Genomic DNA, 27,218 nt, shown 5'->3' with positions numbered 1-27,218 from the left:
TTCACCTCTGTCATTTTATTTGCCTGTGACAGGAACTCTTCCCCTATCAAATGCTCCTTTTTATATGCTTTACATTTGGGGAGAGATGAAGGAATGAAAGAAACTTCCATACTTCTAGGACCTGTTCCAGAGTGTTCCAACTCTCAGGGAGAGCTCTAGGAGCTTTTCTAGGTAAGAGACTATTGATCTATGAGTAAGTTGTATAAACGTTGGCATTTTGATCTTGTTCCCACCTTGGTTATGCAGATCTTTCTTTATTTTGACTTCTAGCCATGTTTCAAATGTCAAAAAAAAGTAAAGCATACAGAAAAGAACATCTTAGAAGAGCATGTTGATGATAGGGTGAAAGCTGTTTTTTGGAGAATTTGAAGGGGCAAGCTGACAAATTACGTGAAATGATTTGATTGAAATGATTCCCTCTTAGGTAATACAGTTTCTAAATCCATATTTTTTAATAGTTAGAAAGGCCTGAAAATGTGACTTAATGGAAAATAACACTGTACTTGGGGCAAAGTACTAGTACTTACACTAGCTGTGTAACCTTAAATAAGTGATTTACCTACACTAATTTTTAGTTTCTCAGCCATAAAATGGAAATAGGAAAATAGTTTTCTGTGACTCCAGCCTAGTATATACTCCAGTTTCCCTAAATTCCCTTGTGATACAAGCACCTAAAACAGTGCTTCTCAAATATTGATACAAATCATGTTAACATGCATTGTAAAATGCAGATTCAGATTTGGAGGGCTGGGGATCAAATGGAGATTTTCTTTTCTTTTTTTAAAATTTTTTTCAATGTTTTTTTTAATTTGATGATTTATTTTTATATTTTATTTTTTTTGAATTTACATCCAAATTAGTTAGCGTATAGTGCAACAATGATTTCAGGAGTAGATTCCTTAGTGCCCATTGCCCATTTAGCCCATCCCCCCTCCCCCAACCCCTCCTGTAACCCTCAGTTTGTTCTCCATATTTGTGAATCTCTTATGTTTTGTCCCCCTCCCTGTTTTTATATTATTTTTGTTTCCCTTCCCTTATGTTCATCTGTTTTGTCTCTTAAAGTCCTCATATGAGTGAATTCATATGATTTTTGTCTTTCTCCGACTAATTTCACTTAGCATAATACCCTCCAGTTCCATACATGTAGTTGCAAATGGCAAGATTTCATTCTTTTTGATTGCTGAGTTATACTCCATTGTATATATATATATACCACATCTTCTTTATCCATTCATCCATCAATGGACATTTGGGCTCTTTCCATACTTTGGCTATTGTTGTTAGTGCTGCTATAAACATGGGGGTGCATGTGTCCCTTCGAAACAGCACACCTGTATCCCGTGGATAAATGCCTAGTAGTGCAATTGCTGGGTTGTAGGGTAGTTCTATTTTTAGTTTTTTGAGGAACCTCCATACTGTTTTCCAGAGTGGCTGCACCAGCTGGCATTCCCAAAATGGGGATTTTCTTAACAAGCTTCCAGATGATACAAATTGAACTCACCTGGAAGCAGTTTGCTACTTACCTGGTAGTTTGTTAGAACTGCAAACTCCCCAGCCTCGCCTAGACCTATAGAATCAGACTCTACATTTAGCAAGATGACCTGGGATTTGCATGCACCTTAAAGTTTGAGATGCACTTTCATAGCTTATAGTAGTGATTCTCAAAGTTAGAAATGCAAAGTCTCAAACCTCCTCCACCAGACTGCTGAGGTTTGAGAGGGAAATGAGGAAAATAGGTTTCTGGAAACTGAAAGAAAGGTGGTCTTTATATAGTGGCAAAGAACTTAGCTGAATTATGTTCTAGTGTTTTGTGAGCAGTAAAATTGGACATCAGTGGAGGCTATTTCTGAGCAAAGTATTGAAGGTGCAGCTTGGGTCCTCCTTACTGCTTTAGTAAAATTCAAGAGGAGAGAGATGAATTGAAGAAGGCATTGTTAGGTATAACGGAACCAGAACTTGGAGATTTGGCACATTGTAAGCCTACTCATATTGCAAAAAAGTGAAAAAGTTTGTTCTGAAGAGAACGCTAAGGGTATGACTGAGCAACCACTTGATAAAGAGATCATAGATGTGGCTTGTGGATCTCATCAGTCATCTCAGCAGAAACCAGGAATGGAGATGGGATTGTACGAGCAGAGATGCTGTCAGTTTGGACCAAAGGGGGCAGAGAAAGTGGAACAGAATGACGGAAGGCTGTCAGACTTCTTAGTTCTATAGGATGGCACCATAGAGGCATTTGACTGCAATCATGCTTTATCCTTCAAAAAAAGGGGAAAATTGTCCTAAAGGTGATTCAGGGATCATCAGGGTCGCTAACACAGTTTCAACAAGTCAGATCGCCTCTGCCTGACATCAGGATGTGACCCCTGATTAGGGTCCAGAAGGCAGGGAATCAAACCAGAGAGGATTACCCTCGAGCTTTAAGATCTAATGGAATTTGCCCTATGAGGTTTTGGAATTGCTTGGGATTCATCATCCCTCCCTTCTTTTTCTCCTTTTGGAATGAGAATGTCTATCCTTTGCCTGTCCTGACGGTACTTTGGAAGGACATAACTTCTCTGGTTTCACAGGTTCACAGCGGGAGAGGAATTCTGCCTCAGGATGAGTCATACCTCGTGTCTCACCCATATCTGATTTAGATGATATTTACGTGAGACTTCAGACTTTAGACTTTGGAAATGATTCTGGAATGAGTTAAGACTTTGGGGGCTGTTGGTATGGAATAAATGTGTTTTGCAAGCAATAAGGACATGAATTTTGGGGTGCAGGGAAAGAATGCTACAGACTGAATTGTGTCCCCCAAATTCGTTTGTTGAAGTCAGCCAATATGACTATATTTGGAGATAGGGTCTTTCAGAGGTACTTAAGATTAAATGAGGTCTTAATAATGGGGCCCTAATCTGATAGGACTTGTGATCAGATGAAGAGAACCCGATGTATGTACATCAAAGAAAAACCACTTAAGGACATGATGAAAATTCAGCTGTCTGAAAACTAGGAAGGAAGCCCTCACCAGGAACTGAATCAGCCAACACCTTGATCTTGGACTTCTCAGTTTCCAGAATTGTGAGAGATAAATACCTGTCTATGCTTAAGCTACCCAGGCTATGGAATTATGTCCTAGCAGCCTAAGATAGCAATCACCAAGAAAGGAGATGTGACAAGATGTGAAAGATGAGTAGGAGTGAACTATGGAAAGTCAATAGGAGAAGAAGAGAGTTCCAGGGAAAGGGAACAGCATGTGCAGAGACCTAGTGGTAAGAAGCAGCAAGACACATTCCCAGGGGACTAAAAGAAAGAGGAATTAGCTGGGTAGTGGAGTATTATATAACATGATCAGATTTTACATTTAGGAAAGAGTGGGTTAGAAGAAAGGAAAAGTAAAGGTAGACCAAAAACGTTGTAGTCCTGGTGAGATATAATGGTGGCTTAGGCTAGGGTGTTGATGTTGATGGTGATAAAGCTGGAGAGAAGTAGATAGACTCAAGGGATACTTAGGAAAGAAAATCAATACAATTTAGTGGTAAATTAGATGTTGGATAGAGAGGGAGGGATTGTCAAGGATATACCCTGGACTTTTGACTTGTTTAACTGGATAAATGATGTTGTTGTTCACTGAGCATTTAAGTTCTGTGTCTATTAAGATACAGCTAACATATGCAAGTTATATAAGTGAATTCTGGCTATCTGAGTGCAAGGAAATGGAGAGGAAATGCATCATGAATCCACCAAATCGAAGGATGCTAGAGCACAGGACCTGGAAACGAAGCAGGAATCCAAGCAAGTCCAGAAGTCCAAGAATCAGCAGTAATAAGAAGTGTCTTTTGACAAGAATCATCTGGCCAGAGTACCCCTGACACTGCAAGAATCATGCCACTATAACCAAACATGAATATTCATCCTATCTTCATTTATGTGGTCCATTTTCACATTTACAATCCAAGGGAGCAGTATCTAATTCGCTAGGTCATATGCCTAAGCTTTGTCTTCCAAGAGCAGGTAAGAGAGGAGCTGACGTCTTCAATGTCATTAGTGGGAGGTGGGACACTTATCCTTTCCAAGACTATATTCACTGGGGACTGCCCCAAATAACAACGTGGTAAAATGCTAGAGAGTCAGAAATAACATGAAAATACGTACACAATGGTGCACACCTTTGGCAGACCAATAGTCACTCATATCCTTCTTCCTAAATTGTACTTCCCAAAAGACAGTTCCTCCTAACATAATGTATATTTTACTCATACCACAAAAACACACTTCTTTTCCAAATGAAATTAATCCCAACTCTTTCATCACTCTATCAAGTTACAAGCCTGAACTCCAGGAAATGTTCCTCACTTTTCTAGTTTCATTGTGATATATATTATTTACCCTGAAGTATAGAGTATAGAGAAAAGAACTCTTCACCAAGCCAGTAGTTTTTGGTTGCAGAAAAAAAAATGTGATCTTAAGGGACTAATCTTATATTTGAACCCCAAAGATTCTATGATCAATTAGTCACTGGCAAAGATCCCTATAGTCACCCCCATTTCATATGCTGCTGCCATTATACTAATAGGTCCACCATTCCTCCAGAGATGAGTGACCTATCTGGCTTCTACTGAAATCAGAAAACCCATTTCCATTTCAGCTTCTCCCACAGCCTCTAAAGAACAACCACTACTCCTCTAATCTAAAACTGTTCCTCCATCTTTGGCCATATACACTAAAATTATGTGTTCTCCAAATTACTGCTGATGTGAATTGGTAAAGTACTACAACCCTTTGATGTCTAAGCCTTCGCTTTCTGGATTTCACTTTTTAAGATTTTTTAATGTTTATTTTTGAGAGAGAGAGAGAAACAGTGTGTGTGTGTGTGTGTGTGTGTGTGTGTGTGTGTGTGTGTGTGAATGTGTATGTGAGTGTGAGAGTGGGGGGAAGGGGCAGAGATAAAGGGAGAGAGAATCCCAAGGAGGCTCCACACTGTCAGCACAGAGCCCTTTGTGGGGCTCAAACTCATGAACCATGATGAGATCATGGCCTGAGCTGAAACCAGGAAGGAGTCAGATGCTTAACTGTCTGAGCCACCCAGACACTCCCAGATTTCATTTTTATAATTGGTGTCCTGGAGCTCTTGGTATTCTAACTGTGAATACAAGTCTGCAAATAATTCCAGTTCCCTCTAGCAGCATAACCACTTTATATAAGGGAATAATAGTCACATGTTGTTTCCATAAACCCTATTTATCTTTCTAATAAATCCCGTTCTTCCTTTTATTGTTGGCTGAAGGAGACCAGTAATGCTTTCTGTTGTTTGCAATCAAAAGCATCTTCTAAAATCAAAGAATTTAGAACCAGGAAGTAGGGAGTTACAGAAAATCATGAAAGCCTCCTTGGTGTTACAGGAAGATAATCTAGAAGTTCATGGTATACAATAACTGAAAGGTAATTAAATTATCATCTTTGGTCACCTGTACTCCAGTACCCAACTGCTATAACAATCTGGGGGGACATTGTTGCCACCACCAGTAAATGATTTGACCAATTCAGTGACTATGTTAGTGTTAGTGTTTTTAATAGCATTAAAATCTTTAAAAAAAGAGATCATCAGGGGCGCCTAGGTTACCCAGTCAGTTAAGCATCCTACTCTTGATATCAACTCACATCTTGATTTCAGGGTCATGAGTTCAACCCCATGTTGGTTCCACACTGGGTGTGGAGACTACCTTTAAAGAGAGAGAGAGAGAGAGAGAGAGAGAGATAATTAAATTCAAATACCTAAATGTTTGGCTCACAGTACGAACTAAAACCTGGGAACATCTAGTGACTGTTCTGGAAGTGACTATATTCCAGTTCTGACTAAAAGAAACTTTCATCTCTAGCAAAACCTAATCCCAAATCAGATTTTCATCACCCCTGGCATGGATTTTTGGGGGGTTTGTCATGGTTTAATGTCCAGTTAGCTAGTTCTCACATGGAAATAAGATTGCAAACAAGTGGTACCAAAACAATTTGGATGAGAGCAGAGGGAAGGACCTCTTCCAAATAAGTACCCTTGTCCTCAAAAACAGGCTTGGGAAATCAACAGGAACTGAGATCCTTCTGGAGGTCCTAGAACCACAAAGGACCGTAAACATCTTTTAGGAGGAATAATCTGGCCCAAAGACTAAAACCACTGCAGTAGAATACCATTATTGCCATCTAAGCTTGGGATAAATGCTAAAGACATTTTTGTGTTTTAATCAGTTACTTGAGAGGCAAGGAAGGAATCAGAAAAGACTTGATCATGTGCTATGAACTGGCTGCCTTGACATTGGAGAGAATGAAAAACAGGCTCTTCTAGATTCAGTAGTAGAGAGTTGAGAATTTCCCCCTCTTGGGACTGAGGAGTCTCCCCTAGATTGGAAAGGCAATGTTGGAAGGAGCAGGGTCTAAGAAAAGAGGCGGATGAAATTAGAGATATGTTGAGATTGACACGTTTTGAGACACGATAAAAGAAGATCTGGATACACAGATCTAAAACTCTGAGAGGCCTGGACCAGAAGTATTAATTTGAACATTTTTTGCATATGTATGTTAAATGAAGCAGTGATCCTGAATGACATTAGTCAGGAAGAGAGTGAAATTAAGAAGATAGGAAGTTCCAGAACTGAGCCTTAAGGAAATGCCTACATTTAAAGGTCAAGACGAGGCTGAATAAGCAAGAAACAAAATAGAAGAATTGGTCAGAGGTGTTGAAAACCAAGAGATTGTTGTGTCACAGAAATCAAGGGAAGAATGTTTCCAAAAGCAGGGAGTGATAAACATTGTTGAATGCAACTGAGAGGTGAAGTCAAATGAAAATTTGAAATTATCTCAGGAATTTATGATATGGAGGACATTGGACACCTTCATTAGAGCTTGTTTTCATGGAGTGACAAGGCTAGAAGCCAGACTGGAGTAGGTTGAGCAATGAGTGGGAGGTGAGGAATTGTGGACAGCTGGTGTCATTAACAACTATTGAGGAAATGTGGCTGTAAAGAGAGAGAAGGACAGGGTAGTACCTGGAGCCTGGAGGGAGAGAGGGTTTTAGGTTTTGGGTTTGGGTTTTTTGTTTGTTTCTTTGGTTGGTTTTGTTTTGGTTTTTGTTTTTTTGTTTTGTCTTATTTTTTGTTTTGTGGGTTTTTGTTTTTTGTTTTGTTTTTTCTTTCTTTTTTTTTGTGTTTTTTGTTAGTTTGGTCTGTTTAGTTGAAGAAACTTTATCGCGTTTAAAATCAAAAGGAAGAGCTCTCGGAGGAAGATGGCGGCGTAGGAGGACGCTGGGCTCACCGCGCGTCCTGCTGATCACTTAGATTCCACCTACACCTGCCTAAATAACCCAGAAAACCACCAGAGGATTAGCAGAACGGAGTCGCCGGAGCCAAGCGCAGACGAGAGGCCCACGGAAGAGGGTAGGAAGGGCGGCGAGGCGGTGCGCGCTCCACGGACTGGTGGGAGGGAGCCGGGGCGGAGGGGTGGCTCGCCGGCCAAGCAGAGCCCCCGAGTCTGGCTTGCAAAAAGCGGAGGGGCCTGACGGACTGTGTTCCGACGGCAAGCGCGACTTAGCGTCTGGGAGGTCATAAGCTAACAGCTCTGCTCAGAAAGCGGGAAGGCTGGAGGACAAAGGGAAGGAGAGCTGCTGAGCCCCCGGACGACAGAGCTCAGTTTGGTGGGGAACAAAGGCGCTCGCCAGCGCCATCTTCCCCGCCCATCCCCCAGCCAAAATCCCAAAGAGAACCAGTTCCTGCCAGGGAACTTGCTCGCTCTGCGCAAACCCCCAACTCTGCGCTTCTGCGGAGCCAAACCTCCGGCAGCGGATCTGACTCCCTCCTGCTGCCACAGGGCCCCTCCTGAAGTGGATCACCTAAGGAGAAGCAAGCTAAGCCTGCCCCTCCTGCCCCTGTGCACCTTGCCTACCCACCCCAGCTAAGACGCCAGATCCCCAGCATCACAAGCCTGGCAGTGTGCAAGTAGCCCAGACAGACCACCCCACCCCACAGTGAATCCCGCCCCTAGGAGAGGGGAAGAGAAGGCACACACCAGTCTGACTGTGGCCACAGCGGTGGGCTGGGAGCAGACATCAGGTCTGACTGCGGCTCCGCCCACCAACTCCAGTTATACACCACAGCACAGGGGAAGTGCCCTGCAGGTCCTCACCACGCCAGGGACTATCCATAATGACCAAGCGGAAGAATTGCCCTCAGAAGAATCTCCAGGAAATAACAACAGCTAATGAGCTGATCAAAAAGGATTTAAATAATATAACAGAAAGTGAATTTAGAATAATAGTCATAAAATTAATCGCTGGGCTTGAAAACAGTATAGCTGACAGCAGAGAATCTCTTGCTACAGAGATCAAGGGACTAAGGAACAGTCACGAGGAGCTGAAAAACGCTTTAAACGAAATGCATAACAAAATGGAAACCACCACGGCTCGGATTGAAGAGGCAGAGGAGAGAATAGGTGAACTAGAAGATAAAGTTATGGAAAAAGAGGAAGCTGAGAAAAAGAGAGATAAAAAAATCCAGGAGTATGAGCGGAAAATTAGAGAACTAAGTGATACACTAAAAAGAAATAATCTACGCATAATTGGTATCCCAGAGGAGGAAGAGAGAGGGAAAGGTGCTGAAGGGGTACTTGAAGAAATAATAGCTGAGAACTTCCCTGAACTGGGGAAGGAAAAAGGCATTGAAATCCAAGAGGCACAGAGAACTCCCTTCAGACGTAACTTGAATCGATCTTCTGCACGACATATCATAGTGAAACTGGCAAAATACAAGGATAAAGAGAAAATTCTGAAAGCAGCAAGGGGTAAACGTGCCCTCACATATAAAGGGAGACCTATAAGACTCGTGACTGATCTCTCTTTTGAAACTTGGCAGGCCAGAAAGAATTGGCACGAGATTTTCAGCGTGCTAGACAGAAAAAATATGCAGCCGAGAATCCTTTATCCAGCAAGTCTGTCATTTAGAATAGAAGGAGAGATAAAGGTCTTCCCAAACAAACAAAAACTGAAGGAATTTGTCACCACTAAACCAGCCCTCCAAGAGATCCTAAGGGGGACCCTGTGAGACAAAGTACCAGAGACATCACTACAAGCATAAAACATACAGACATCACAATGACTCTAAACCCATATCTTTCTATAATAACACTGAATGTAAATGGATTAAATGCGCCAACCAAAAGACATAGGGTATCAGAATGGATAAAAAAACAAGACCCATCTATTTGCTGTCTACAAGAGACTCATTTTAGACCTGAGGACACCTTTAGATTGAGAGTGAGGGGATGGAGAACTATTTATCATGCTACTGGAAGCCAAAAGAAAGCTGGAGTAGCCATCCTTATATCAGACAAACTAGACTTTAAATTAAAGGCTGTAACAAGAGATGAAGAAGGACATTATATAATAGTGACAGGGTCTATCCATCAGGAAGAGCTAACAATTATAAATGTCTATGCGCCGAATACCGGAGCGCCCAAATATATAAAACAATTACTCATAAACACAAGCAACCTTATTGATAAGAATGTGGTAATTGCAGGGGACTTTAACACCCCACTTACAGAAATGGATAGATCATCTAGACACACGATCAATAAAGAAACAAGGGCCCTGAATGAGACATTGGATCAGATGGACTTGACAGATATATTTAGAACTCTGCATCCCAAAGCAACAGAATATACTTTCTTCTCGAGTGCACATGGAACATTCTCCAAGATAGATCATATACTGGGTCACAAAACAGCCCTTCATAAGTTTACAAGAATTGAAATCATACCATGCATACTTTCAGACCACAACGCTATGAAGCTTGAAATCAACCACAGAAAAAAGTCTGGAAAACCTCCAAAAGCATGGAGGTTAAAGAACACCCTACTAACGAATGAGTGGGTCAACCAGGCAATTAGAGAAGAAATTAAAAAATATATGGAAACAAACAAAAATGAAAATACAACAATCCAAACGCTTTGGGACGCAGCGAAGGCAGTCCTGAGAGGAAAATACATTGCAATCCAGGCCTATCTCAAGAAACAAGAAAAATCCCAAATACAAAATCTAACAGCACACCTAAAGGAACTAGAAGCAGAACAGCAAAGGCAGCCTAAACCCAGCAGAAGAAGAGAAATAATAAAGATCAGAGCAGAAATAAACAATATAGAATCTAAAAAAACTGTAGAGCAGATCAACGAAACCAAGAGTTGGTTTTTTGAAAAAATAAACAAAATTGACAAACCTCTAGCCAGGCTTCTCAAAAAGAAAAGGGAGATGACCCAAATAGATAAAATCATGAATGAAAATGGAATTATTACAACCAATCCCTCAGAGATACAAACAATTATCAGGGAATACTATGAAAAATTATATGCCAACAAATTGGACAACCTGGAAGAAATGGACAAATTCCTGAACACCCACACTCTTCCAAAACTCAATCAGGAGGAAATAGAAAGCTTGAACAGACCCATCACCAGCGAAGAAATTGAATCGGTTATCAAAAATCTCCCAACAAATAAGAGTCCAGGACCAGATGGCTTCCCAGGGGAGTTCTACCAGACGTTTAAAGCAGAGATAATACCTATCCTTCTCAAGCTATTCCAAGAAATAGAAAGGGAAGGAAAACTTCCAGACTCATTCTATGAAGCCAGTATTACTTTGATTCCTAAACCAGACAGAGACCCAGTAAAAAAAGAGAACTACAGGCCAATATCCCTGATGAATATGGATGCAAAAATTCTCAATAAGATACTAGCAAATCGAATTCAACGGCATATAAAAAGAATTATTCACCATGATCAAGTGGGATTCATTCCTGGGATGCAGGGCTGGTTCAACATTCGCAAATCAATCAACGTGATACATCACATTAACAAAAAAAAAGAGAAAAACCATATGATCCTGTCAATCGATGCAGAAAAGGCCTTTGACAAAATCCAGCACCCTTTCTTAATAAAAACTCTTGAGAAAGTCGGGATAGAAGGAACATACTTAAAGATCATAAAAGCCATTTATGAAAAGCCCACAGCTAACATCATCCTCAACGGGGAAAAACTGAGAGCTTTTTCCCTGAGATCAGGAACACGACAGGGATGCCCACTCTCACCGCTGTTGTTTAACATAGTGCTGGAAGTTCTAGCATCAGCAATCAGACAACAAAAGGAAATCAAAGGCGTCAAAATTGGCAAAGATGAAGTCAAGCTTTCGCTCTTTGCAGATGACATGATATTATACATGGAAAATCCGATAGACTCCACCAAAAGTCTGCTAGAACTGATCCATGAATTCAGCAAAGTTGCAGGATACAAAATCAATGTACAGAAATCAGTTGCATTCTTATACACTAACAATGAAGCAACAGAAAGACAAATAAAGAAACTGATCCCATTCACAATTGCACCAAGAAGCATAAAATACCTAGGAATCAATCTAACCAAAGATGTAAAGGATCTGTATGCTGAAAACTATAGAAAACTTATGAAGGTAATTGAAGAAGATTTAAAGAAATGGAAAGACATTCCCTGCTCATGGATTGGAAGAATAAATATTGTCAAAATGTCAATACTACCCAAAGCTATCTACACATTCAATGCAATCCCAATCAAAATTGCACCAGCATTCTTCTCGAAACTAGAACAAGCAATCCTAAAATTCATATGGAACCACAAAAGGCCCCGAATAGCCAAAGTAATTTTGAAGAAGAAGACCAAAGCAGGAGGCATCACAATCCCAGACTTTAGCCTCTACTACAAAGCTGTCATCATCAAGACAGCATGGTATTGGCACCAAAACAGACACATAGACCAATGGAATAGAATAGAAACCCCGGAACTAGACCCACAAACGTACGGCCAACTCATCTTTGACAAAGCAGGAAAGAACATCCAATGGAAAAAAGACAGTCTCTTTAACAAATGGTGCTGGGAGAACTGGACAGCAACATGCAGAAGGTTGAAACTAGACCACTTTCTCACACCATTCACAAAAATAAACTCAAAATGGATAAAGGACCTGAATGTGAGACAGGAAACCATCCAAACCTTAGAGGAGAAAGCAGGAAAAGACCTCTCTGACCTCAGCCGTAGCAATCTCTTCCTCGACACGTCCCCAAAGGCAAGGGAATTAAAAGCAAAAGTGAATTACTGGGACCTTATGAAGATAAAAAGCTTCTGCACAGCAAAGGAAACAACCAACAAAACTAAAAGGCAACCAACGGAATGGGAAAAGATATTTGCAAATGACATATCGGACAAAGGGCTAGTATCCAAAATCTATAAAGAGCTCACCAAACTCCACACCCGAAAAGCAAATAACCCAGTGAAGAAATGGGCAGAAAACATGAATAGACACTTCTCTAAAGAAGACATCCGGATGGCCAACAGGCACATGAAAAGATGTTCAGCGTCGCTCCTTATCAGGGAAATACAAATCAAAACCACACTCAGATATCACCTCACGCCAGTCAGAGTGGCCAAAATGAACAAATCAGGAGACTATAGATGCTGGAGAGGATGTGGAGAAACGGGAACCCTCTTGCACTGTTGGTGGGAATGCAAATTGGTGCAGCCGCTCTGGAAAGCAGTGTGGAGGTTCCTCAGAAAATTAAAAATAGACCTACCCTATGACCCAGCAATAGCACTGCTAGGAATTTATCCAAGGGACACAGGAGTACTGATGCATAGGGGCACTTGTACCCCAATGTTCATAGCAGCACTCTCAACAATAGCCAAATTATGGAAAGAGCCTAAATGTCCATCAACTGATGAATGGATAAAGAAATTGTGGTTTATATACACAATGGAGTACTACGTGGCAATGAGAAAAAATGAAATATGGCCTTTTGTAGCAACGTGGATGGAACTGGAGAGTGTGATGCTAAGTGAAATAAGCCATACAGAGAAAGACAGATACCATATGGTTTCACTCTTATGTGGATCCTGAGAAACTTAAGAGAAACCCATGGGGGAGGGGAACAAAAAAAAAAAAAAAAAAAAAAGAGGTTAGAGTGGGAGAGAGCCAAAGCATAAGAGACTGTTGAGAACTGAGAACAAACTAAGGGTTGATGGGGGGTGGGAGGGAGGAGAGGGTGGGTGATGGGTACTGAGGAGGGCACCTTTTGGGATGAGCACTGGGTGTTGTATGGAAACCAATTTGACAATAAATTTCATATATAAATAAAAAAAAAAAAAAAAAAAAAGACCTCCAAAACACTAGACAGACCATAGGCCTTGTTTATGCATGTTCTGAATGAATGTGACCATCTAAAGGTTTTGTTTTAAGTATTTTTATAACAAGTGAAGAAAGGAACGAATTGTCCTGCATTACATAAAAATGTCTAATCTTCCACAAAAAAAAAAATAAATAAAATAAAATCAAAAGGAAGAATATAGAAGGCAAGATCAAAATACACAAAAGAAAACAAATAATAAGTAGTATAATGTTATGGAGAAAGTGAAAGGCTTGAAAGTCCAAAACACAGGTGGTGGGTTAGTCTCCAGCAGGAGGAGAGAGTCCCTCTGTTGTAATGACATGAGACCCTGTGCACAAGTGTATATTTTGTGTTTGAAATAGACAAGCTGAGGGAGATCTTAACAGTTGGCTGCTGTTTTCTCTGTAAACGAGGAATAGCATCTGCTGAACACGAAGGTGCTAGAGTCGAGTTTTTCAACCTCAGTATTATTGACATTTGGGACCAGACAATTCCATATTATGTGGGCTTTTCCTGTGCATTATAGGATGTTGAGCGGCACTACCCCAGCCCTGCCCTTCCAACTGTGACAATCAAAACTGTCTTCAGACACTGTCAAATGTCCCCTAGGGACTGGGGACCCGGGCAAAAGGATTGGGAGTTACCGAGCTAACGAAAGTAGAAGAAGATGGAGAAGGTCTGAAAGTGTTGTGTAGGGTGGGAAAGTAAATTGACCAAACAGACCAGAGAGGCTCGAAGGGCAGTTGGGAGGCCCACTTGAAGTTGGATAGGGATCCTGGTGCAACCAGTCTGTCGTACTGGAGTTTTTCTACCAAGGACTGGCAGCTGGGGCACAGGCACTGAAAAAGTAGATGTTTGTGTTCCCCGGGGATTGAGGTTTTTGCCAGAGAAATGTTACAAAAAGACAGGAGGACAAAAGGTTTAGAATATTGGTAGGATATTTATTGAAATTATGAACCGCAGAATCTAAGCAGGTCGTGGGGAAAAGGGCAGATGAAAAAAATTCTCTTCTTAAAGAAGAATGTTGTAATAAGTTTAGGAGCTAGAAATGAAGTTTTGACCTAAACATCTTTAAGATGCACAGACACACACACACACACACACACACACACACACACACACATTTTTCAAAAACAGTTTTACATCATCGCTTCTTCATGTACTAAATGAAGGAAATGAGAATAAATAGAAAATAATATGAGTTCTGGGGGTGCCTGGTTGGCTCAGTCAGTTAAACCTCTGACTCTTGGTTTTGGCTCTGGTCACAATCTCACGGTTTAGGTTCGAACCCTAAGTGGGGATCCGTGCTGACCATGTGGAGTCAGCTTGGGATTCTTCTCTGTCTCACTCTCTCTCTGCCTCTCTCTTCCTCAAAATAAATAAATAAGCCTAAATTATCACCATCACCATCATCATCCTCATCATCATGAGTTCCATTTACTTTGTATCCCAATTTCAACATATTGTTTCTCTTTTCAGTTTCTCCTGAACTAGATCTGAAAACTGTTGCAATTTTACATTTGCATTTCAAGTTTCCAAGTCCCTTGTTTTGTTACAGGTAATGTTCAAACAGTGAGGCACTTATGAAATGACTAAGGACTCTGTTTTTACTTAAAGATTGGTCACAAAAATGTCTTGAAAAGCTGTTGTAGAGCAGTGCCCAGAATTAAATCTTTATTTTCTAGAAAGCTCGGTAACACTGAAGGGAGAAATGAACAACGGCAAAGTCTATTTTGAGAGGTGGGAAGAACCAATGAGCCAGTTTCTTTCAACTGGCTATAGCCTGTGAGGGGTAAAGCAAAGCAAAACAAAACAACAACAGCCAAATAACAACAACCTATTTTGAATTGAACTAAAAACTTTCAAACAAAGAGGAAAGCAAATCATAACCAAAACTGAAAAGTAGCTACATCTTTTAGTCAACCAAACAGGGTTTGGATCATTTGAATCTACTAAAAAAAATTTAAAAAAAAGCAGAAGCGGCATGGCAGAACAGACCTCAGCTAAGAAAAGTCCTCTTCGATTAGTGCAGATAATTCTCTCTACATGCCAGATTTCTGTAGCTTGAAAAAGAAATTGCACCTGTTTTACATTTACGTGTTTACATTTTTTATGGTTATTTTTGAGAGAGACAGAGACAGAGACAGAACGCAAGTGGGGGAGGGGCAGAGAGAGAGGGAGACAGAATCCGAAGCAGCTCTAAGCTGTCAGCACAGAGCCCAACGAGGGGCTGGAACTCAGCACTGCAAGATTATGACCTGAGCCGCTTAACCGACCAAGCCACCCAGGTGCCCCTACATCTAGGTGTTTAAAAATTTGTGCCTTTATGTGTGTTTTTTTAATGACAAGGAAAGATACAGAATATATTAAATTTGTCTATGAGGAAGGAAGAATGATTTCTTATTTTCCTTAATATTTTTTCTTTTTTTTTTCAAATTTTTACAAAAACATGTTTCTGTACTAAAATAAAATTATTACATTTTAATGATTTGGTATCAAAAGAAAGTAGAGAAACAGGTGTTCCACATAAACAGAAAATGATAGTGATTAGAAAGAGAAAATCAATGATAAAACCTCTTCCATTTTTCATTTGTTTCCATGTTTTTAAATGAGAAAATTTAGAGGTTTAACAAAAGCATTACACATCTGCCTTCAAGGTCAAGTAGGAAAGAGAGATATTACTCACTACACTACAAATAAAGTTTTTAAAGGCAAGACAGAGAAGGGAGGAAAACCAGAAAAAAAATGTTTATTTGAACATATGAAAGAGAGCACAACTATGCTGCTGTATGAGATAGGTACAAACACGCTGTTATTGGAAGAATTTTCAGTTTTCTTTTTTTTGTTGGTCCATATCTTCTATATTTTCTGTAGCATGTATTATATTTGTGCTAAGAATGTAAAATTATAAAAATACAAAAAGCAAAAATCAATTTAAGAGGAAAAAATGTAAGTTTAATGGGAGTATGAATACTGTAAGAAAGCGGAAAAACAGAAAATTTCTTACTATGTCCTGCTTTTTATTATTTCTTGAAGGTGTGGAGCATAATTGTTTTTATTTTGGTAGGATTAAGTGAACATAGAAGAGTCATACATGGATTCTGCTATAAACTTGATAATATGTCCTATTAAATACCCATAATTTCTTTGCAAAATAGAATAGTCAATTCTTCAAAATATTTCAACTTTTTCAGTTAAAGATATTGGAGATGATAGGTAGGTGGATGATAGAATAGACAGATACAAATTCTATCTCTTTGGTCTTCCTGGTGATTACTGTATTGGAATTCTGATACCAGGTTCCCCAAGTGCTTAATAATAATAAACTAATATTAATAAATAATACTATATTAATACTTATTTTAATGACTGTACTTAATCTTGTATTGAATTTAATTAATGTAATATTGGATTAATCATAACTAACATTTAAATAATATGACATAATTAATATTATTGATTATTAATAGTTGTTATACCTTACAGTGGTAGAGTATTCTCTTATATGCATATGATATATAATTTGATCCTCACAACAACTCTTTCAATTAGGAGTCGCCATGATTTAACAGAAGAAATTGAGGCTAAGTGTTTAAATAATCCACAGAAATCAGAGCTAGTTTTAAAAATAGGTCTTCTGATTCTTAATCCAAATCCTCTGCCCCTGCATCATTTTGCCTAGTTTAAGCTGTCTAGTTTAAGCAAGTTAACTTCTCCCAGGAACGTTTTGGTCACTACAGTGCTGTGAGGTACATTTAACTTAATAGTAATTTTCCATATGTCAAAATATGAATGATATTACTTGTCTATGTTTTACTTAATAGGAAAGAGTGTATACAAGTGATTCATAACTCAAAAACATTCCCTTGGTTTGACTACTCAATAAAAATATGTATTTCTCAAGCTGAGAAATTGTAGTATTTTCCTCTGTGGACTTGAAAATGTTTCTTGACATTATATTCTCTACTTACTACTTTTCAAACTTAAATATTTAATAATACTATTTAGTACCATGTCACTTCATCTTGCTATTTTTATTTTTATTTTTTGCTTAAGGTATTTCATGGTTCTTGAGAAATATTTTTTTATAAGCTAGTTCTGAAAGGAATACATTCTTTTTGTAATAGCTTTATTCACATATAATTCATATATCACAAAAATCACCCATTTAGAGTGTACAATCCAAAATTTTTTGAGACAGAGAGAGGGAGCATGAGCTGGGGAGGGGCAGAGGGAGAGGGTGAGAGAATCCTAAACAGCCTCCATGGCCAGCATACAGCTCTCCTTGGGGCTTGATCTCACTACTGTAAGATCATCACCTGAGCCGAAATCAAGACTTGGACGCTTAACCAACTGAACCACCCAGGCGCCCCAATTCAATATTTTTTAACATATTCAGAGTCAAGCAACTGTCATGACAATTGACTTTAGAACCCTTTTATTACTCCCCAAAAGAAATCTAATACCCTTTAGTGGTGACCTTCCATTCCTCCAGGACCCCAGTTCAAGACAATCACCAATTTACTTTCTGTCCCTATAGATTTACATGTTCTAGACATTTCTGTAAATGCAACCATACCATATGTGGTCTTTTGTGAATGCAATCTTTAACTTAGCATAAAGTTTTCAGGTTTCATCCATGTTGTAGTATATGTCAGTACTTCATTCCTTTTTATTGCTAAATCATATTTCATTGTATAGATAGATACACTGTATTCTATCAATTTATGGACATTTATATTGTTTATACCTTTGGCTATTATAAATAATGTAATGCTGCTGTGTGTTATGAATAGTGCTGTTATGAACAGTTATGGACAGACTTTTATGTACACAGATACTTTCATTTCTCTTGGGTATAGACTTTAGTGCTAGAATTGCTGGTTCATTTGGTAACTCTATATTTACCCTTTTAAAAAACTGTCAGACTACTTTCCAAAGCAACTGCACCATTTTACTTTCCCACTAGCCAGGTATGTGAATTCAAAATACTTTTGCAAGGAGAGGGAAATGATGATGCTACATACACTTAATAAAATGTACTTAATGGAACATTATATATAGCCTATTAGTTAATTGAAGTTTCACAAATTTACCTTTCCTAACTTTCTTCTTTCAGTAATTTATTCTACCCTATAAACACCTATGGAATAAAAGAAATTTACTTGAGAAAACTGAATTCCTTATAATGGCTACTTTTTTTTTTTTTTTTAAGAAGGAGAGGTAGAGAGAATATGAGCAGGGGAGGGGCACTGGAAGAGTGGGGGGTGAAAAAGAAAGACAGAGAGAGAGAATCTTAAGAAGGCACCACAACCAACGTGGAGCCTGACTCGGGGCTCAGTCTCACTACTGTGAGATCAGGACCTGAGCCGAAATCAAGAGTCAGATGCTTAACTGACTGAATCACCCAGGCGCCCCTAATGGCTACCTACTTTTAGGAATATTGAAATTAATTTTTTTAACTTATTTATTTTTGAGAGAGAGACAGACAGAGCACAAGCATGAGCAGGGAAGGGGCAGAGAGAGAGGGAGAGAGAGAATCCCAAGCAGGCTCTGCAATGTCAGCACAGAGCCTGATGAGGGGCTCAAACTCATGAACAATGAGATCATGACTTGAGCTGAAATCGAGAGTTGGGCATTTAACCAACTAAGCCACCCAGGCGCCCCGCAATTAATTTTTTGATAGAGATATATGTGGTTTTCGATATTAAGAATATAAAATGGGCCCTCTGCCCCGTCTACTGCAAGAATGAAGAACATTCTCAGCAATCAGACTGTTGATATTCCAGAAAATGTTGACATCGTGCTGAAGGGACACACTGTTATTGTGAAGGCCCCAGAGGAAACCTGCTAAGGGATGTCAACTACATCAATGTAGAACTCAGTCTCCTTAGAAAGAAAAAGAAGAGGCTCCAAGTTGACAAATGGTGGGGAAATAGGAAAGAACTGGCTACTGTTTGCACTATCCGTAGTCATGCACAGAACATGATCAAGGGTGTTAAACTGGGCTTCACTACAAGATGAAGTCTGTGTATGCTCACTTCCCCATCAACGTTGTAATTCAGGAGAATGGTTCTCGATGAAATTCGAAATTTCCTGGGATGAAAAATATATCAGCAGGGTTCGGATGAGGCCAGGTGTTGCTTATTCAGTATCTGAGGCCCAGAAAGATGAGTTAATTCTTGAAGGAAATGACATCAAACTTGTATCAAACTCAGCTGCTTTGACACAGCAAACCACAACAGTTACAAGCAAGGATATCAGAAAATTTTGGGATGGTGTCTCTGTTTCTAAAAAAAAGGAACAGTCCAAAATGCTGATGAATAAGATCTGAGTTGTCCAGATGATTTTTCAGACTTATTTGTGATATGTTAAAGATGCAATAAAAGCTGTATTAATTTGAGGCTTTTTCTTAAACCCAATATTCTTTACAACTATTTGGCAAGCAAACCATTCAGAAGTAAATTGTAGTGTGCTAAGAACAGTAACAGAAGGAATAGTACAGGAATTTTTTTCCAGTAAAACTTCATGGGATAAGTGGTTTGAATGTGATTTTTGAAGGAATATTAGGGGTATTTCAAGCAAGAGGAATATGGTACCCATGACACTCAACACCACATGGCTGTTCATCGCTGGATATAGAACTTTTGGGGGAGATCCTGAAGGCATCTAATTTTGCAGAGGCATGAATTTGAGTATTTGTGAGGTAGGTGTGCTTGAGTCACTTGTCTGCATACCAGTAATTTTTTGTGAAAAATCAGTTGAGGAGTGGAACAAAGTGATAGGCCTTAGTAAGGTTAATTTGTGTTCATGATAAATGTGGTTGTTGTGTCCAAAATCCTCTTACTCTCTACTTTACCTCAGCTATTTATTCCCATATGCTAGTCCTTGATATTTTTAGAAATTGATAACCCTTCATAATTGCTTAATTCCATGTGCCACACTTTATTTTTTCATGTAAGAAAACATTTTTTTATGTTTATTTGTTTTTGAGAGAGAGAGAGACAGAGTGCAAGTGGGAGAGTGGGAGAGAGAGAGGAAGACACAGAATCCTAGGCAGGCTCCAGGCTCTGAGCTATCAGCACTGAGCTTGATGTGGGGCTCGGACCCACCAACCATGAGATCATGACCTGAGCCAAAGTCAGATGCTTAACCGACTGAGCCACCCAGGCGCCCCACCATGTGCCACACTTTAAATATGTTACCATGCTAGACTATTTTTAATTTAGCAAGGATGCCCCCCCCACCCAATTCCTGCAGTCTTCCGCATCTCACTCGATGGAAACCCTAACTCTCTGATTTCTCAGGCAAAATACAACACTACACATTCAATCCATCCGAAAAGTGCACGTTCTGCTTTCAAAATAAGGTATGTTTAAAGAAATTTAAAAAAAGGGATGCGTCGGTGGTTTGGTCGGTTACGCTTCCCACTGGGCTCAGGTCGTGATCTCATGTTTCATGAGTTTGAGCCCGACATAATAAGGCTCTGTGCTGTTGGAGGCTGAGCCTTCTTCAGATTCTGTGTCTCCCTCTCTCTGCCACTCTACTGGTCATGCTCTGTCTCTGTCTCTTTCTCTCTCAAAATAAATCAACATTAAATTTTTTTAAATAAATAAACATTTAAAAAATTAAGAAAAAGAGCAACCACTTGTAATATATAGATCTTACTGAGGATCTCAATTTAAAGTGAACCAACTAGGGGCACCTGGGTGGCGCAGTCGGTTAAGCGTCCGACTTCAGCCAGGTCACGATCTCGCGGTCCGTGAGTTCGAGCCCCGCGTCGGGCTCTGGGCTGATGGCTCAGAGCCTGGAGCCTGTTTCCGATTCTGTGTCTCCCTCTCTCTCTGCCCCTCCCCCGTTCATGCTCTGTCTCTCTCTGTCCCAAAAATAAATAAACGTTGAAAAAAAAAATTAAAAAAAAAATAAATAAAAAATAAAGTGAACCAACTAGATTGTTTATTTTAACGAATTGATCTTTGATTTGATGATAATGGTTAAGTTTTTAAGAAATATGAGTGAAATGGTCAACTATAGTTTGCTTTGAAATATTTGAAGTGGAGTTGGGGAGGGCATTAGATGGAGTTCTAAATGAAACAGATTACCTATAAATTGATATTTGTTGAAACTGAAAAAAAAAGAATGGATGGCAAGTTTAGGCACTTGATATTTTAATTTCTTGTTCATTACTGTTCAAGCGACAATAGCATCATAATAGTGGAATTCATTATACACATTTAATATTTGAGAGAAACTGGAAAACCTAACAATCTCAGTGGATGTTCAATAACTATAATCTAAGAGCCAGATTAAGTATCTCAAACTCAACACATTTTAAGTTTAGTAATTTGTAGAAACCCTATCTGCCAGTTCCAGACCGTTAAGTCTAACAGATATATGGGTCACTGATTTGGAATTCTTCCCTTCATTTTTCCTATGTTAATTTCAATATGTCCCTCTCATTCCCACAGGCAGGACCAGCATTAATTGTGCTAAACAAATAGACTACCTGTTGTGCTTTCAGTAGAAGCAATTTGTTCAGATACAATCTGCAACAAAGATCTGCTTTTACCTTAGCCCCTCAAGAATCTATTAATTGCAGGAGAATGCTCCAAGTGAACTTGAAAAATAAGTTCAGTGGACAAAGAACTGTAAGTGAATTCCTATCTGTTTACAGAAACCCAGGGCTAAGACAAAATTCTGCCTTGAAAGACAAAATGAAAAACTGAACACATAGTGCAAACAGCACAATTATTTTGCAATGAAATTGGGAAGCAAAGTGCTGTCGTGTCATAGTTGTAGATCATTTCTCCAAAACAGGAACAAGCACATGTGGTTTCATTTCATTTAATTTCATGAAAAAAATTTTCAATTGGGCAGAATAATGTATTATAACTTTTCTAAGTTTATTTGGCTTTTCTGGAAAAGTGTATGATCTTTTATGGGACAGAGAATGAAGAGGAAAAAATTTTTGAAGAAAAAGTGACTCCTTTTAAAAATGTACCTAATGAATTCAAAACTAAGGAAACATTTTGTATTTTCTCTATCCATAGAAAGAAACTTTTTCCTTTCATTTCACTCAGTTGAAATAGTATATGCTCTTCAATTCATAAAATTCAAACATTTTATATACAAGGACTTCTAAGGGTTATTGTTGGCCTTCTCTGCATAGCCTTTTTGCCCTGAATCTTTGGTTTCCTGATTCTTTGAGCACTAAGCAGTAATATTCTCCTCACTTGGAGACTTTGCCATCATTCACATTTTCTAAAGGCTTTAAAGAACTATAAAGTTGGTTAGTTGGCAAACTTTTTGGTCCTATTTATATACAGAGTGGAGACACATTGTAGGACCCGCTGCCTACCAAACCTGAGACTGTTCCCCCAATTCCTCTAATGGGTATTATTTAAATAGAAGACGGAAGTTAAAAAGTGACAACCATGTGAAGAACCACATAATCCTAAATTTCTTGCTTGCCATGCTTTTCTGGTTTCTTCCTTTTAAGAATCCTCTAGACACTGTTCTTTGACTATCTTGAACATTAATTCCCTTTTTAGGGAAGGAGAAAAATTGAATTAAATTTCTCAAATACCTATTGTGCCAGACACATTAGTTATACCATTTAATCTAAGAGCCACAGCAATGTTACAGATGAAGAATGAGAGATGTAGGAGATAGGTAACTTATCACCCATGGTCATACAACCAAGGACATGCATGTCCTGTATAATAAATTATTCTCTCATTCAAACTTTTGCCAACTTAACTCAGAAAAATTTCTCCCTGTACTTATCTCTTTCAGTCCTTTTGTTAATCAGGTCAAAACAAAACAAAAACAAAAACATCATAAAGGTAATTCTAGTGATACACTTGAAACCAAAAGAAAGCTATATGTATGTAATGAAGGAAAACTCTACTTAAGATCTTCCATCAACCTTTGTGACCTTGAAAGTAGGCTTAGAATCTTTCTGAAATAATCATTCTATCTCCTCTTCTTCCAAATAAATGTTTGTCCTCAGGCTCCAACATTCAAGATAAATAAAACACTTTCTAATTTAATGCTGCTTTGATTACTAGCATTGCCACAGGACTTTTCCAACATTTTATTCTTCCCTAGGGTCTTAGATCTTTGTAGAGTAGACTAGCAACCCAAAGCACCATTTACAACTTTGTTTCTATGGAGAGAAGCGCTTTGAAAGTTCCAAAGAGCTAATGCACAAATACTTGGTGGAACACAATGTTTTTAAGTTGGGGACTGCTAATATTTATGAAATGAGTGTTCAAAACAAAAACAGATGTTTCAACAGGAACATGCAGGGACAGAGGGGTCTCATTGATTTAGCCTCTTACTGCCCCCTCCCACACATACACAAAGGTGATTGGAGTCCTATAAAAATAATCTATTATACAGATATAATATATAATCTACTATGTAATAATAATCTATTATACTCCAAAGTAAATTGAGGAGTGGGAGAAAAAGAACCAGGGTATAACTGTAGCCCTTCACATGACCACAAATGTTACTGACACTTTACTTTAAAACTTTGGTTAGTTCCTATCTTAATAAACTTCATGTAAAATTCAGAGCTGCCCAATGAAGTATTGAAAATTAAAGATTAATATTAACAATGAACTATTTTTTTTACATGTTACATTTTGTTTTTTTAGAAATAAAGGCCAAAACCTATTGTGACATGAAATTTGAAGATAATTAGAAAATCAGCAACAATAAGATTGTATCAGAAATCTAACATGTTGGACAATTTCAGTAGTTAAATGCTACCCGTATATATGAAGTGCGTTTCTTTTGTCATATTACTTTTTATTTTTAAATCAAAGAAAACATTTCAAAAGGATTCTTCCATAAACTTCTACATAGTACCTTCTGGAAACTCCCTACTAAGAAATACTTTTGCACTTTAATTTTCTGGGATTTGAAACTTTAAAAAAATATTCATTCACCACAGTTTTAATAAAAATATTATCACTTTTCCCCCCTATAGCCCTGTTTATAATGATTACTACATATAATTTTAGGCACGTTAATATAAGAGTTAAATGTACCCCTTGTTAAATATTATTTTAAAAACAGACAAATCCAAGCAGCCAAATAAATTGGGGATTTCTTTGCGCCTTGGGGGGATATCTCTAACCAAAACCAGGTTTTAAAAAATTAATTGATTGTAAAGATTTTATCTTGACACACAAAAATTTACAATTTACAAAAAAAGATACAGAGATATAAGCACTGAAAAAGGAAAAAGTAAGAATTAGGTTTGCAGGCAAACCTGAAAAAAGTACAAGGGACACATACTTCAGTACTAGCTCGTCAAATTGGAAAACACAGCAAGAATTTAAACAGAAAAACCACACAGAATCACTAAGGTTGCTAAGTTCCCATTAGACCACTCATAACAACAACAACAAAAAACAGCAACTTTATCACAATCATTGTATTCACAAAGATCATGACATATCTTCAGGTAGATGAGGTGGGCGAGTATGGATTTATTGGACACAGTCAAGGTTATATTATCTGAGGACCAGAACCATAACCTGTATTTTTACTTTTTGCCTTATCCCAACATATAAAACATTGTTTTCCACCTGTACAATGAGAAGTGTTTATGGTATTGAAATCAGAGCAAAGTGTCAGATTTTGCTTCAACAAAATGCAATTTCTAATTTATTGACCATCCTGCATTCCTCCTTTACCATGAATACACAGGACTTTGTGTGGTTATTTTAAAGGGTTTTACTAGGTTAGTTTCTCTTTAAATTGGTATGTCTCTTTAAATACTGTCTGATTTTTTTTTTTAACCTGCTGTAGCCCAAATATGAGCACTCCCACATATTTCTCATCCTACCTAACACAGACTGGCCCCATTTAAAACATATCCTATAATCAACCACTTATGCTATTTTCTTATTTAACAAATCATTAAAGCCAGGCTTCACTCATAATAAATCTGTTTTATAAGAAATACAGGTATTAATAAAGTAATCTTAAAGTAACCTTCATAAAGGGAAACAGAAATAAACAGAGCAGTCACTTCAAACACAATATAGATAAATCAAATTTAAAATTTTTAGGAAAAAAATAATCTTTAAGACCATATGCTAAATTTTGAATAGTTCCACAATTTCAATGGGTTAGTTGCCCAAATTGGTGTTGAAATTGAAGAACGCCAAAAGTAGAATTAAGTCTGTAACCCCCTTCCAGTCCCATTTATTTTAAACATGCACTGAAAAGTAGTGTTTATTACCTTTCTGGAATATTTAATAATACTAATTTTAAATTAAAGTTTCTAAATATTTTTGTGGCTATAAGAAATAATTCCATTCCTAAAACATAATAATTAAAATAATAAGTCATTCCGGAAAAGATGATCACAAAGGGATTGGCGTTTAGGATACTAACCCTAATTATTATCTATCTATCCATGAGGTACTGAACTTTAAAGCTGTTGAAAATAAGCAATATTACTTCACACTGATTCCAACTCTTCAGCCTATCCACAACTAGCAAATGTAGTTTGAAACAAGAATTACTATTCCATCATTTAATTTTTAAAACATCGTTGTTTTCTTTTTCAGTCCTTCTAAACTTTGTTACCCTGCTTGGATATGCTGCACTCTTCTGGGCGTAGAATTTCACAGCAGTTATCAGAATAACTAAAGCCATAGGTCGGTTTTATCAAACAACAACCTCCCATCAACAGAAACAGTGGGCATGTCACTCATTTTACTCAAAATAAAGACACAACAAATAGTGATGGTTAAAATGAACAGTTAGATGAAAACTGTAATGAGACTTTTTATATTTTCCTATGCAGTCTAACACCTGAAACAACGGTACTGTGGGCACCTTCCTGTAAATTGCCAGCTGTTTCCTTTGTTTTTAGGCAAGCAGGAACAGAGCTAGTCACGCTTCCAGAAAAGGGGGAGGCATAGGATAAGGCTGCTTCAGACTAGCTTTCAGAAATGAGAAGTCAGTAGTCAACTTTTTCCTCTCTGATAACCCTTCGTTTGCAGAGTAACGGGAAAATTACAAACACATTTTGGAAAATAACGCTGTCTTGAAAACCATCTCTATTGGACCAAGTCCTTACTTCCCTGGAAGTAGTCACAGCCAAGACTTAATTTCAACAGAGTGTTGAAATTTATTACTTGAAGCTATGGCATAAAACTGTCTTCTTTAAATGGAAAATTTGACTAACTTCTATGAGGTAAATGAATTTTGAAAGTGGGAGTGGGTGGAGGAGGTACACAACTTTTTTTCTTTAAGTGGGAGGGGGAAGGATGCAGACGAAGCATCCTGAGCAACCACAAAACGATGAGTCTCTTAGGACGCTAAAGGATGTTGGACCACAGAGCTCGAATGCTCTCGGATCACAGCTCCTCGGCGAGGGACTTTTGGTTTGACTGCCACCGGGCACCGGGGGAATCCCCGCCTTGGGTAAAAAGAGGGAACTGGAGAAAAGACACGTTCTGAACAACCCGGCGTCGGACGACTCTCCGCGAGACGTGGCCTTCCCGGGACCCCTCGGAGCGGGCCTGGCGTGGCCCGGGGGGGCGGGTCCGAGGGCCGGCAGGGAGGTCCTGCGTCAGTCCGGGCGCCTCCCCGGCCACTCGAGGCCAAGGAGCCCCCGCGACCCGGGCCCGAGGACCGCGCGGGATACACTCCCCGACCCCGAAACCCCTCTCTCCCCACCCGCTTCCCTGCGCCCCGGGCCTCCGGCGCGGGTCTGGACGGCCAGCCAGCCGCAACTCCCGCCAGCCTCGCGCCTCCCAGACCCGCGACCTCCCCGCCCCCGGCCGGGCCCCCGCGAGGCTGTGCTTCCCGTAAACTCCCCGCCCCGCGCGGCCCCCTCCCCGCCTCGGCCCCGCCCCCGCGGGACCCTGAGCGGTGCGTGATTGGCCCGGCCGCGCCATCACTCTCCGGACGCGTCACCGCCCTCGTTTCCGAAAGCTCGGAGACCGGCAGTGGTATTAGTGCTCGCGGGGC

At 39.1% G+C, this 27,218-nt stretch overlaps 1 long non-coding RNA gene and 1 pseudogene across 1 annotated transcript; both read left to right on the top strand.

The window, feature by feature from the left end:
- On the top strand, positions 1-21,862 carry LOC147581180 (uncharacterized). The gene is made up of 2 exons (XR_015251509.1): positions 1-171; positions 21,683-21,862. It is a non-coding gene; the product is annotated as an uncharacterized LOC147581180 (long non-coding RNA).
- LOC112862408 (large ribosomal subunit protein uL6 pseudogene) lies at positions 18,964-19,541 on the top strand (annotated as a pseudogene).
- Positions 21,863-27,218: the final 5,356 nt, after the last annotated feature.

This window comes from Puma concolor, chromosome B2 (assembly GCF_028749965.1).
Source record: "Puma concolor isolate L17-30 chromosome B2, mPumCon1.1.hap2, whole genome shotgun sequence".
Lineage (NCBI taxonomy): Eukaryota > Metazoa > Chordata > Mammalia > Carnivora > Felidae > Puma > Puma concolor.
This window is presented reverse-complemented; position numbering and strand designations above follow the sequence as displayed.